Raw genomic sequence first — 14,755 nt, 5'->3', positions numbered from 1 at the left:
ATATCAGGACAAACATATGTAAGCACCATCAACACAAGAGTATATAAGAAACGAGTAAGAAAAGGAGAAATATTATGATAAAATTCTTTACAGAATACAAAGATTCGTGTAGGACTCTCGTGGAAAACTCCATTGATGTGTGATTTGCAGTGATCATGGGGAGTAGGAGTTGATCTTAAGAGTGAATAGCTGGTCTTATAGCAGATGCTAGGTTTGGATATGAAACTGAATGAGTGTTAGTTTGCAGAAAATCCTGATGCATTAGTTAAAGAAAAGTAGCATTCTTAAAAGTCACTGGCTGATCGTTTCCCTGAAGGAGTTGAGCCAAATGAACTTTACAAGCGAGTTGTGTGGCTGCGTAATGAACGAATGACACACACACACACAAAGCAGCCTGCATTTCTTTTATAGCCTCCAACTTTCATATGATATAATAAAAAACAGAGCAGCGAAAGATTCAAAAACGTCTAAACACGTGGTGAAATGGAGCTGATATACGGAAGATAAATAAAACCTTTTACAGCTTTATTATCTTCAGCACACTGAACAGATGGATTAAACAGCGGCTTAGCAATAGTCTGTCTATGATAACCGTACTTCTGAAAGGTTGTAAGAAGAAACTGTAGTTCTTTGGCAATCTCTTCTTCTTCACTGAGGAGGGAGCGAGCACGTTTACCTTATGTTGAAATGATGCCAAGCGTTTGGGGCGAGTAATGATGAGATTGCTCCTGAAGGCATCTGTGGATGTGTGTGTGTTTTCTGTATATAGTGCTCTTCAATTTTTCTGACACGTCTGTACGTTTGACATCCAGGAACGGGAGATAACTTCCAACTCCGCGTTGAATGGTATCCTTGATTGTTGGTCATTGATATAGTTCAAGGACTCTTGAGGAATCAGAATCATGGCTCCAAATTAAGAAAATATCATCTACTGTATATACGGTATATCTTCCTTGTAAACCGAATGATACACACTCAATATCCTAAACAATTAATGAAATACAAACTAATTGGGAAGAGAAGACCAGGTAGACCTCAAAAGAGGCTCTTGGATTCACAATGAGACCGGAACAGATAATAAGGTTGAAATCCGTATTTAGCGTTATGATGATGATTATCTTTTCCACAGTCTTTGTTTCAATGGAAAGAAATTGATGGCACTTTTTTTCCCGCAAAGGCTTCTAAATATATATTTACCGATACCAGATATAAAGAATTTCTCGTAGACATGGGGTAGCGTGCGTGTGTGTGTGTGTGTGTGTGTGTGTGTGTGTGTGTGTGTGTGTGTGTGTGTGTGTGAAAGAGAGAGAGAGAGAGAGAGAGAGAGGAGATTCCTGCCTAAAAAAGGTTATAAATTAATTAAATTAAAACTAATAAAATAAATAATAAAATTATTTATTCTATTAAAAAAAGCAACCGAAGAGAAATCTCAAATCTCTAAATAAGAACAGTGAAGTATTTCAAAGTTTTTTTAATTTTTTTAAAGGCATTTATACTTTCTCATAAATACGAACAGTTATCGAATTAAACCATATTCAGCATGGGGAGTTGCTCGAATCAGAGAAACACCAAAAGATGCTAATAAATTGGAGCAAAGGATAAATACAGTAATATATATAATTTATTTTCGCATATAAAATTTATTATTTCTTTTTTCAAATTTTTAATTTTTTTCTAATAATCTGAAAATATATAATACACCTTTATAATTTTCATATCATAATATTACAATTAAGTTATGATAAAATGAACTTTGTCTCTGAAAGTCCTTTTTAGGACTTCCAGGGCAACAAATGGCAATGCTGTAGCCAATGAAGTTTTAACTGAGGCTCGGCTATTGCCGTTACCCAGCCATGACTAGAGCTTTTTAGCTAAATTACACTTCATCCACACAGATTTACTTCATTCAGATGACGGGATAAAAAGTCAAGGACTCCGTCAATCGCCCAGTTCGTTTAAGAACTTTCAGAATTTCGTCTCTTGTTCTAGGTATGGGAGAAAGCCAAAACCCTTGGAGAGTAATGGATGGCAATGTTGTAACCAATGAAGTTCTAACTGAGGCTCGGCAATTGCTGTTACACTCCTGCCATGATCAGAGCTTTAATTAATATCTCAATAACGCCTAACCCTACAGATAACGGGGAAGATGAAAAGCATTCTTGCTTCGCCCCTTCAAGCCAGTCCTTATAAGGACTATAAGAATTTCGTTTAAGTGGGGGGTAACGGAGCAATCGACCGTGAGATGCGATGATTAAAATACCCTTGGAGGGTAATGGATGGCAATGCTGTAGCCAATGAAGTTTTAACTGAGGCTCGGCTATCCTATCCATACATTTTCTTTACAGATAACGAGGAATATGAAAAGTATTTTTGCTTCACCCATCTCGCCAAAAAAAAAATAAATAAATAATAATAATAATAAATAAATAATAAAAAAATTTCGTTTACTTTGATTGCAATTGTTACAATTAGGAAAATTAAGGCTATGTTAAAGCTGAGTTAACCTGGTCCGAACGAAGATTTCGATTTTTATTACAACAGAGAGAAAGTTTAAAACATACCCTTCATGAATACTATGAATGGCTGTTTTTGTGAGTCAGGGTATGATGATCTTTTCCATATTAGTATGCTAGCTGAGCATGAGTTAAGTCTGGGTATCGTAGTTGAAATTTGGGTCTTCTGGCTTCCGATAAGGAGAAACTCCAGAAGATGATTATAATAACAATTCTCTAATTATGTAACAATAATTGATTCAATTTTGAATTAAATTTTTATTGCGAGTGTACCCGTGTGGAAATGGCGTTTGCTTTCATAGCCCCAAGCGACTAAAAGAAAACTATTTAGATTCGAATCGAGTTTCTAATTAGATGAACAGTTTCTAGGCCTTTCTTCGGCCAGTTCCCGAGTGTAAGTCGATCTGTGGCACGCGCAAGTAGTTTTCCCCTCCAGGAAATTCAGGTTTAAAACACTGCACCTCAAAAAAATCGACAGGAGAACGCTGACACTTAGCAATAACAAGCTTTAGGGCTTAGGGGAACAAGATGGCGGTAGATGTCTGTCTCTTTATCCTAAAAGTCTTGCGTTATTGATAGCTTGAGGTCACTATTAGTCAAGCCACCGGTCTCATATGGGGTAATAGAGGAGATTTTGTTCCCAGAAAGTCGAGTTTTCCATCCCTTAAACCCGCTAGAAGTACACACGCAATGTACAGACATAGGAGACTACGGGAATAAAGATTAACTACACTATTCTGTGGTATATGATTTGGAAAACTTGCATGTTACAATTCTTCTCTGCACTTCAGCGTAAAACAGGAGGGAGAAGAGAGGGGGGGGGTGTTTAATCCACCTTCTAAGAACGGTGATTAATCCAGAAATTCTGAAATTAGATTTGGATTTAGTTGACGCTGAAGAATAAAAATCCCCACCTCTTATTGAAAAGAAAAAAAAAAACAGAGGAAAATGTTTTGTTTTGTTTTTTAATTTGAAGTACATGATTTTGAAGCCATGATAATAAATGCCGTTAAAATCGTAGTCTAATGATACCGTAGAGGATCTGATAGATGTTCAGTATTTCTCTGATGGTGCAAAGATAGAAAGTTCCATCACCGATTCTACGATATGGAATTTGTATAATGGCTTGCATAGGCTGGAAGTGTGAGAAAATGATAATCAATTCAATATTAATAAGTGTAGGATTGCGCATTTAGCGGGGTTAAGATATCCAGCTGTATATTATATTGACAGGATTATGTGTGGATGGAAAGTTCAAAGGTCACAGTACAAAACTTGCATAATACAACCTAGAGGATAATTGCAATGTTGGAACGAACATTAACATGTGAGGATATTGAAGTCATTTACCTCTTTACAAGGCCTTGATAAGACTGCACCTGGACTATTGTGAGCAGATTGGATTTCCTGGATTCGGAGAGGATAGAGAAGCTGCGGAATGGTTGCAAGGAAGAGTTCCAAAGATTATCTCTGGATTATGGAATGCAGATTATGAGGACAGACTGAAAGTATGTGGACTGCAGACACTGGTGAACTTGTAAACTTCTGAAAGAGTGAAGGGATGTTTGATTGATTGATGAATTTTTTTTATTATATGAAAGAAGGGAAGAGGACAAGGAGGCATCCATGGAAGTTAAGTTCTTGCGCAGTTAAGAAGGCAGTTAGAGCTAGATTTTTCTCCCACAGAGCGGAATAAGTGGAACAGTTTGCTTGTTTGAGTGGTGACTGCATCCAATGTGAATGAGTTTAAGAGAAGGAATAACTGCTGTTATGGGGTCGTGTATAGCCTCCCTCGATGAGTCCTAGACTGCCTGGAGATCTATAATAATAATAATAATAATAATAATAATAATAATAATAATAATAATAATAATAATAATAATAATATGCTAAAAAATAAAGACATTGAAAAAGAATGAAATAATACCGAAAAAATATTATATGTACAAAATATGCAATTTCGACAGAACCAACGTCAGTTCTTTCAGTCTCTCCAGAGAAATACAAATGCAAACCATCATTCACCCGGAAAAGAAGAAACACTTAAATTTTGGAAGTCAATCTGGGATAGTCATATTGAACACAATAAAGATGCTTCATGGATTAAGGAAAATAGAATCAGAAATGAAACAAAAATAGATGTAAAATATCATTATCATTAAATAAATGGTCAGTGTACAAGCTAGAAAATTAAAAAACTGGAGTGCACCTAGCAAAGACGAACTACATGGATTTTGGTTAAAACATCTAACCAGTCTACATGATCTAATGGCAGAACAATTTAATTATTTGTTGCAGTCAGGCTCAGTGGAAGACTGGATGATATCTGGGCGCACTTTTCTCTTCATGAAAGATAAGGGTGCAGACCCAAGTAACCATCGTCCAATAACATGCCTACCAACCATGCTTAAGCTGTTCACTGCAATCATAACAAATTCCATATACCACTACTTATCAGATAATCAGATTTATCCGATTGAACAAAAAGGCAATTTTCAAAAATCTAGAGGAACAAAAGACCAGAACCTTATTAATAAAATGATTCTCAGAAACTCAAAAAGACGAAAAACTAATTTAAACATGGTATGGGTAGACTACAAGAAAGCATTCGATTCCCTCCCACACTCCTGGATCCTAAAATCACTAAACATATTTGTAATTAGCAAAAAGATATGTTCGTTTCGGGCTACTGCTATGAAATCATGGAAAAAAACATTAATAGTGAATAATGAACGATTTTGAGATATCAGCATTAAACGTGGAATTTTCCAAGGTGATTCCTTGTCACCATTGCTCTTCAACATTTCTTTGATACCTTTGTCTATGATTCCGAAGAAAACAAAACTTGGATATGAAATTCCTAAATGTAATATTAAAATTTCCCATCTGTTGTATATGGATGACTTGAAACTATATGGAAAATCGGCCCAGCAAATAGATTCTTTATTGAACACAGTTCGTATTTTCAGTCAGGACATCAAAATGGAATTTGGTTTAGATAAATGCGCAATTTTATCTATTAAACGAGCAAAAATTAATGACACCAGCAATTTTAATTTTGATCAAGAGAAATATATAAAACAATTTCAGCTGACGAACACTATTATAAATACCCAGGAATATTAGAAGCCAATGATATTCTTCACTCGAAAGTTAAACAATAGGCAGCATCAGAATACATTAAAAGAGTTAGAAATATTCTGAAAACAAAACTAAATAGATTAAACACAATTAGAGCAATGAATTCTTGGGCTATACCAGTGATCCGATACACAGCTGGCATAATAAATTGGACAAAAGAAGACCTGGACAAACTAGACCGCAAAACTAGAAAACTAATGACTATGCACCATGAATTACATCCACGAAGTGATGTTGACCGGTTGTACCCACCGAGGAGAATAGGTGGACGTGGTCTGCTGCAAGTGAGACAGACTGTGGAAGAAGAAGAAATTAGTTTAAAACGTTATATCGACAATAGCTTTGAGCAAACTTCAAGCAATTACACAAGAGGGCCTTCTAAAAGCAACAGGAAACAAATCCGATTACAAAAAGGAACAACAAAATATCCGATATGTGCGCTGGAAAAATAGACCCTTGCATGGCCAATTTCTTCGAGATGCTGAGGACAAAATTGACGTGAACAAGACATGGTAATGGCTTCAACACGGATACATTAAAAAAGAACAGAAGGATATATTCTAACAGCTCAAGAACAGGCATTACAAACTAATGCAATCAAAGCAAAAATTTCAACATCAATAATAACAGCAAATGCAGATTATGCAATCAGAAAGATGAGCCTGTAGAACATCTAATCAGTGCCTGCAGCAAAATAACTCAAACTGACTATAAATACCGCCATGATCAAGTGGCCAAAATAATTCATTTTGATGTATGCAAAAAATATGGCTTTCCTACTTCTGATAACTGGTGGCAGCATAAAATAGAGACCGTGTTGGAAAACGAAACGGCAAAAATTCTCTGGGACTTTAGAATACAAACTGATCGGCATTTGGAACACAATAGACCTGACATCACAATTATCGAACATCGACAGGTTTGGATTATCGATATTTCAGTACCCAGTGATAACAACATTAACAAACAAAGAACTGGAAAAAAATGACTAAATATCGACATCTGGCAATCGAAGTTGACCGACTGGCTTAAACACACCTAAGTCATTCCAATAGTTATCGGTGCACTTGGTGCAACTTCAACGAAGCTGTCCAACTATTTACAGCAATTAAAAATCAATGAAGTGACCCCATATGACCTACAAAAAACAGCATTACTTGGAACAGTCCATATTTTACGACGCTACCTGACGAACTATTCTTAGATTCTTGGGTAGAATCTGAATTGTTCTGAATCACCAGTCAATTTTAAATTTATACGATATCTTGTTTTGACTGTGTATCAGTTATGTGAATAATAATAATAATAATATATTTTTTTTTTTTTTTTTTTTTAAACATTTTATTATGTCTCAGTATAAATTACATACAATAATAATATTTACAATGTTTAAAATAAGGTTTATACAGAATTTTTGAATTTAGAATATAATAATAATAATTTTTTTTTGTTTTTATAAACGACTTATTTGTTTTTGTTTTTACAATGAAAATGATAAGGTTTACTATCACACAGAGTATCTGCACACACACAATGAAAAACATATTATCTTTTCTGTACAGTACGAAAATTTGATATACAAAATGCAGTGTACATTTTATAAATATGAGTATACATTTTTTTTTTTAAACTAGCTAAATATGGATTGGCATCAATGTGCACTCAATTCACGATACAATGCAGTAATGCAGCTTACACTCACAATTCAATAGTAATAATAATACTTTTTTTTTTTACATTTCATTATGTCTCAGTATAAGTTACATACAATAATAATATTTACAGTATTTACAATATGGATTATATACATTTTTTTTTTTTTTTTTTTTTTTTTTTTTTTTATGTCTCAGATGAATTGCATACATAGTTGCTGTAGTAATTATATGTATATAATATTTATAACGCATTACAAGTGTATAACAGATACTTGCAAGTTAGTAATTTTCTTCCTCGAAGCTTAGCAGAGCTTATCTGAGGAAGATAATAGATGACAGAGGGTGGTGGTTTTATGGTTGTGTTCCTATAGTGGTCACAAGCCAGGTGTTGATTTTACTGTTTGTTGGTACATGCTTAAGACTTCGACTGCTATTACAGTTTAACTTTTTTTTTTTTTTTGTGAAAATAGGGTTGGATTTAGACATGGTGTGTTTGTTGCTTTGTGTTCTTGTAGTGATAGTTTTTGGAGAGGGGGGGTTGTCATAGGTTTTGTGTGTGTGTGTGTGTGTGTGTGTGTGTGTGTGTGTGTGTGTGTGTGTGTGTGTGTGTGTGTGTGTGTGTGTGTGTGTGTGTGTGTGTGTGTGTGTGTGTGTGTGTGTGTGGTGGGGGAGAGAGAAACAGGAATTGCTCTAATTTTCATTCTCACTATAATATTTATATAGTGCCTGTTTCAGCTCTCTGTATGTTCCTAGGTTTCTGTTGTCGAACGGCAGTTTGTTTATCATGTCAGGTACGTAGAAGTTTCGGGTGGCTTTGCCGTGGTGATTGTTGTACTTATATGTTATGTAGTTTGTTGACTGTGGTCTTGTTATTTGATATGTTGTTCTGGTTACTCTATATGTTGGACTGTAGTAGTGTTTTAACATGACTGTGTAGTGGCGTAATTGTTTCACCTTAAATATTTTGTGTTTTGTCCGTAATTATTATTATTATTAATAATAATAATAATAATAATAATAATAATAATAATAATAATAATAATAATAATAATATGCTAAAAAAATAAAGACATTGAAAAAGAATGAAATACTACCGCAAAAAAATATTATATGAAATCCATAACAAATGCGACAAATATTGCAATACATGGGACAATAAAATAAAAATAATAATTGGAAAATAAAAAGTTAGCCTTTTTATTTTCCAGTCAAAACAGAAAAAGACAAAGAGAGCTGGGAAAAACCTGGGAAAAAATAATATATAGAATAAAAATAAAAAAATAAAACAAATTACACCAAAAACTTACAAAATGCTTTCAACCTAAATTTCACGGGAAAAATGTCTTCAGGAATTCTTATATAAAATATATACAAATGGACAAATACCAGTAGAATAGAATACAAGTATATTAATGCTTATATTTCAAAAATAGGATAAAACAAACCCTGCTAATTACAGAGGTATTAGTTTATTGAATACAGGATACAAAATACATCCTAGAATAATTAATAAAAAATTGAAAATGTACAGCGAAAGAATATTAGAATGTCAAAATGGATTTAGAAATGCACACTCTACATTGGATGCGCTTTTGTTTAAAATTTCTTATAGAAAAAAGAGCAGAATTTAATTTAGAAACTCATCTTTTGTTTGTAGATTATGAAAAAGAATTTGGTAAAGTAAAAATGCGTTATATTATTTGATATATTACAGAATAAATATGCCTAATATTTTTAGATGCAACATTGAATTTATACAAAGATAATGAAATAAAATAAAAATAAATGAAAAACGTACGAAAAACAATTATAGAATCAATGTCTGAGACAGGGATGTCCTCTGTAATAATCAAACACTAATGTATCCTTATCCTTATAAGGACTGGCTTAAAGGGGCGAAGCAAGAATGCTTTTAATCTTCCCCGTTATCTGTAGTGGACGGTGTAAGGACAAGGTGTTATTGAGCTATATAAAGTTCTGATCATGGCAGTGACAGCAATAGCCAAGCCTCAGTTAGAACTTCATTGGCTACAGCATTGCCATCCATTACCCTCCCAGGGTTTCATCCATCGCTGTTTCCGTCAAATAAAACTAGGACGCAGGACATATATGGCGCAGAGGGTGAAGCTTGACTCTTTTCATATTCCCTGTTGTCTGTTTCGGGTTCAGTGATGGGAGAGATTTGTGAGCTATTTTAGCTCGCCCTGAGTGGGCCGAAGTGGTACATTCAATTAAAGTCCTTATAAGGACTGGCTTAAAGGGGTGAAGGAAGAATGATTTTTATCTTCCCCGTTATCTGTAGAGGACAGTATAGGGATAAGGTGTTCTTGGGCTATTAAAGCTCTGATCACGGCAAGAGGGTAACAGCAATAGCCAAGCCTCAGTTAGAACTTCAATGGCTACAGCATTTCTTCCAATTCCCTTCAAGGGTATTAATCACCGCATCTCACGGTCTATCGATATGTATTCAATTAAGTTCTTAAAAGAACTGGGCAATGGACTGAGTCCTTGACTCTTTATCCCGTCATCTGAATGAAGATAATCTGTGTGGATGGAGTGTTATTGAGCTAAAAAGCTCTAGTCATGGCTGGGTAACGACAATAGCCGAGCCTCAGTTAAAACTTTATTGGCCTACAGCATTGCCATTTGTTACCCTGGAAGTCCTAAAAAGGACTTTTTTCAATGCCCGTATATTTATTTCACCCCGTATATGCCTTATAGTCCTTATAAGGACTGGCTTAAAGGGGCGAAGCAAGAATGCTTTTCATCTTCCCCGTTATCTGCAGAGGACAGTGTAGGAATAAGGTGTTATTGAGCTATTAAAGCTCTGATCATGGCAGGAGGGTAACAGCAATAACCGAGCCTCAGTTAGAACTTCATTGGCTACAGCATTGCCATCCATTACCCTCCAAGGGTATTGGATTGAATGAATCAATCCAATCAAAATGCCTTTTTTTTTCTTTTTTTTTGCCATTAAAGATCTTATATAGTTACTTCATGCAATTTTTAAATTGGTGTCTAAAGATATATATATATATATACCGTACATTTAAAATTTTATGAAGATTAAAAATTGCAATTTTTAGATTAATGTGCAATACTAATCAAATTTTTATTTCATTTTAATAATTAAATAATCCACAGAATTTATGCGTACGTCAGAGAGAGAAGATATAAAAGAAAGAATGTAAGCGAGGGCCCAGAACCATGGGATAGTCCAGCATTGAAGAAGACGAGAGGGAATCATCCAGATCGAGAGAAAATTGAATTTCCATTCATAAGTGGGAGGAGGGAGATCAACGATGGCTGCTTTTTTAGGTCTCGAAGCCAGACTATTGTGGGAAGCGTACAACACACAGATTATCTTATTATCTGTGTTATCCTGATTTTAGATACACTTTTATATCTGCAGAAAAAAATAAGCCAGCTACAAATCACGTCTACACCTCTTCGTAGCTTCTTGATAGCGAAATGATGGTCTCTGGGCGCACTTGTTGCAATCTCTATAGCAGTAATATCTGCTACTTCATAGGCATTACCGCGACTAATGTGAAGTTGGCTTGTCACTTCATCAATAGTACTCTCTGGTTGTTGAGAATAAAAGTGCAAAATGTTTTGTTGCTGTCATCGGTTGATGTTGATAATGCTCTGCTCTTTCTGCATCAGAGACATTGTTAGGATCGTTTTGAGCACAGGAAGATTAAAACTGGTTAGAGTTACAGAATAGGCAATTAACACCGTGAAGATAGCACACGTCTGTTAACCGCATTACAATTACAAGTTACAAATACATAAACAGATAAAATAATTTGTTGAGCATGTTATCAACACTTTCCTTTTGATAAGCTGTTTGTTTTGATTAAATAAGAATCGAAATATTAGGAACAACATATTTAACATTCACAAATGAAAGTTACTGTCGATATGCTTAAAATATTTCATTAATGTTGAAGCTTTCGATTAGTACTAAGATACAAGAAGTATAAGAGTTGTTCCTTAACTAATAACATTGTTTTCCAGATTTTAGGCTACACTATCGCAGAGGGATTACTATATCTTAGTTTCATATTCAAAAAGTAGATTATGACACTAAGAAATTAAAATACTATTTCATTTTTATGAAATCTGATTCGGGCATCTCAGTTTCATAATCTAAAATAAAATTTATAACTATATATTAAAAATAAAAGTATTATTATTATCATTAAATTCCTGATAGGGTATTGGATTCTATGACAGTACTAGAATTCAGTTCACATCATTACTTGCATCCTATAGAATTTTTCCCCTTTTTATTCTTTGTGTTGCTCTGCAGTGTTAGACTAAGAACATAAGTTTGCTAATATTCAATCTTTAAACCATCAATCGGGTTTAAATTTGAAAGCGTGGACTTTAAAATTCTTGATAACAAAATGTCGCCAAGGGTCAAATTTAACTCGAATCAATGAGAAAAAAATACGAAATTCAGCTGGCAAACGGCTTGTCGAGCGAACCTCCCCCCCCCCCCCCCCCAATACGTCATTGGAAGCGTCTATATAAATGGAAAATTACCTAGATTAGAAAACTTATGAACGCATCTCACGTAATCTGAAATGTTTGAGAACTCGCAATCACTTCTTTAGACAAGTAGAAGCAACCCTTACCTACCTGGTAAATCCTGGCTCCTGGATGAAACAGCACAATTTGCTTCTCACTGTATCCAAAGCGTCACACACCTGTGAATTATGTTTACGGTAAGATATGTGCCAACGGTCAATGCATAATACACAGTTGCAGTAGCAGTATTTTGCTCAACCAGTTGAATGCAAAAGCGTGTCGCTCATAATGATGTGCTTGCTTATGACGTTGGTCATTGTATGACCAATAATAGCCCTCGGTCAGGTAAGTACACAAGGGAGAACTGACAACTGATAGATACTGGGCTCTCAACTCCCAGGATAAAAATAGCAAAATGTATCTGAAATTAAATGGTAGTTTGCCATGCATTATGTAATTTCATAAAACAAGAACAATAAAGAATATTATAATGGATTATTCGAATTTATATTCTTACCTTCAGCAATATTATATTATATTATATTATATTATATTATATTATATTATATTATATTATATTATATTATATTATATTATATTATATTATATTATATTATACCAAGTCTGTAGAATTCCCTGTTTCGAAGGGGAATGTAATTTCAAAAAAAATAAAAATAAAAATAAAATTAATCAAAACGAAAATAAAATTAATCAAAACGAAAATATAAATATATAAATAATCTTACTTTAACAGCAATCATTGCTAATCGCTTTATTCATATTTAAAATAAACTAAACCACAACTTACATATATACTTCTTAAATTATAGTCCTTATAAGGACTGGCTTAAAGGGACGAAGCAAGAATGCTTTTCATCTTCCCCGTTATCTGTAGAGGATAAGGTGTTATTGAGCTATTAAATTAAAGCTCTGATCATGGCAGGAGGGTAACAGCAGTAGCCTAGCCTCGGTTAGAACTTCACTGGCTACAGCATTACCCTCCAAAGGTATTAATTTTAATTAACGCTTTTCTTAAATTCTTAGTCCTTATATAATATAATATATATATATAATAAGGGCTGGCTTAAAGGGGCGAAGCAAGAATGCTTTTCATCTTCCCCGTTATCTGTAGAGGACAGTGTATCGATAAGTAAGGTGTTATTTTGAGCAATTAAAGTTCTGATCATGGCAGGAGGGTAACAGCAATAGCCGATAGCCGAACCTCAGTTAGAACTTCATTGGCTACAGCATTGCCATCCATTACTCTCCAAGGGTATCGGATTGAATGAATCAATCACCTCATCTCACGATCGATTGATTCCCAATCTCTCCTCCCATCTTTTCTTAAATTACCGTTGAATAGCAGAAGGCACTTCCTAGTATGTAAAAAACTAAATAGTGTATTATGATTTTATAAACAACTTTTGAATTTATAAAGATAAAAGGCATTTTTTATTTATTTTACATAGAAGATTACAGTTTATAAGAAATGTTATAAACAATAATTAACTGTTATTAATTTAAAAAGAAAAAATGGAGTTCACTGAATGATGAAAGTGAGATGGCTGCCCGAGTCATCGTTGACATTTTTCATTTTGAATTTTGTTCATTCAGGGTTGGATGGAATTCACTTCCCATTCACAGACAATGGAATTTGAATTGACAGCAGGGGAAAAAAAAAAAAAAAGTATTTTGACTAAATAAGGTTTGCTTCTCCAATTTAAGCGCTTTGAACTGTCCAGCGAAGTTTTTTGTGTTTGTTGAAGTTAATCGATCGTAACAATGAAAAATAGCGTCTTGCACGATGATGAAAGCCCAACTTTTTTTCGATGCCAAGACAGCTATAGTTCTCATATATTTTAAGCTTGTATGCCAGGAGAAGATTGAAGGTATCTTAATCTCCAAGAAGAAAAATGCCTGTAATGTCCCATTCAAGATATTAAACACAAGAAAGAACAGGTGAGGCGATTTTTATTTATTTTTTTAATCAAATTGTTATATGTTGATAACAATTTGAGATTTTTTAAAATTTTATAAATAAATTTATAAATATGGATATGTCCAATTTTCAAACTGTAATATAGATGATAACGGATATTTATATTTACCCTTAATGCTTTGCATTAAGGGTAAATATTATGAATAGTGATCAGAGCTTAATCCACCTTTACCATGAGTTGCCTTGGACTTGCACTACGTGCAGGGTCAGCTCGACTTGCAACACTTGCTGGCGCAAACTTGACTGACCTGTCTGTTTGCTTACTTGGGAAATGGAGTAAAAAAAACCATGTTCATATTTAAAATACCTTGGTATCTTTAACATATATTATACCCAAGGTAAAAAACTTTCTACACACACACACACACACACACACACATATTATCATGAGCGCTAGTTATAATTATGAGCGCTAGTAAATTTCGAAATTTAATTTATATATTATATATATATATATATATATATATATATATATATATATATATATATATATATATATATATATTACATTTTAAGTAAATGTCAAGATGCAAAGGATCCATCCATATTTTATAGACAAATATAGAAATAAACAAAGAAAGTTTCGAAATTTACAAGAAAGTGTATGAGAATATAACTTTCGGCATCCTTGCTTTGTACTACTTTGCTTGTGCCTTAAAAATTGTACAAACCAAGACAACTCCGATGATGAGGATTATATAATCATGAGCGCTAGTAAATTTCGAAATTTAATTTATATATATATTTGGCTATAAAATCTGGATGGATCTATAATATTCTCTATTTTAATGTTTTACTTATGTCAAATTGAAGCCATTCTGTTTTATACTTTAGTAACAGAATTATTTTTCTTTTTTAGATGTTCTTTTATATTTGAGCTCAGCATAGAAGTTATTGTCCAATTATTTTCT

Source organism: Typopeltis vanoorti, chromosome 2, assembly GCF_054136105.1.
Source record: "Typopeltis vanoorti isolate ZY-2024b chromosome 2, IOZ_Tvanoo_1.0, whole genome shotgun sequence".
Classification (NCBI taxonomy): domain Eukaryota; kingdom Metazoa; phylum Arthropoda; class Arachnida; order Uropygi; family Thelyphonidae; genus Typopeltis; species Typopeltis vanoorti.
This window is presented reverse-complemented; position numbering follows the sequence as displayed.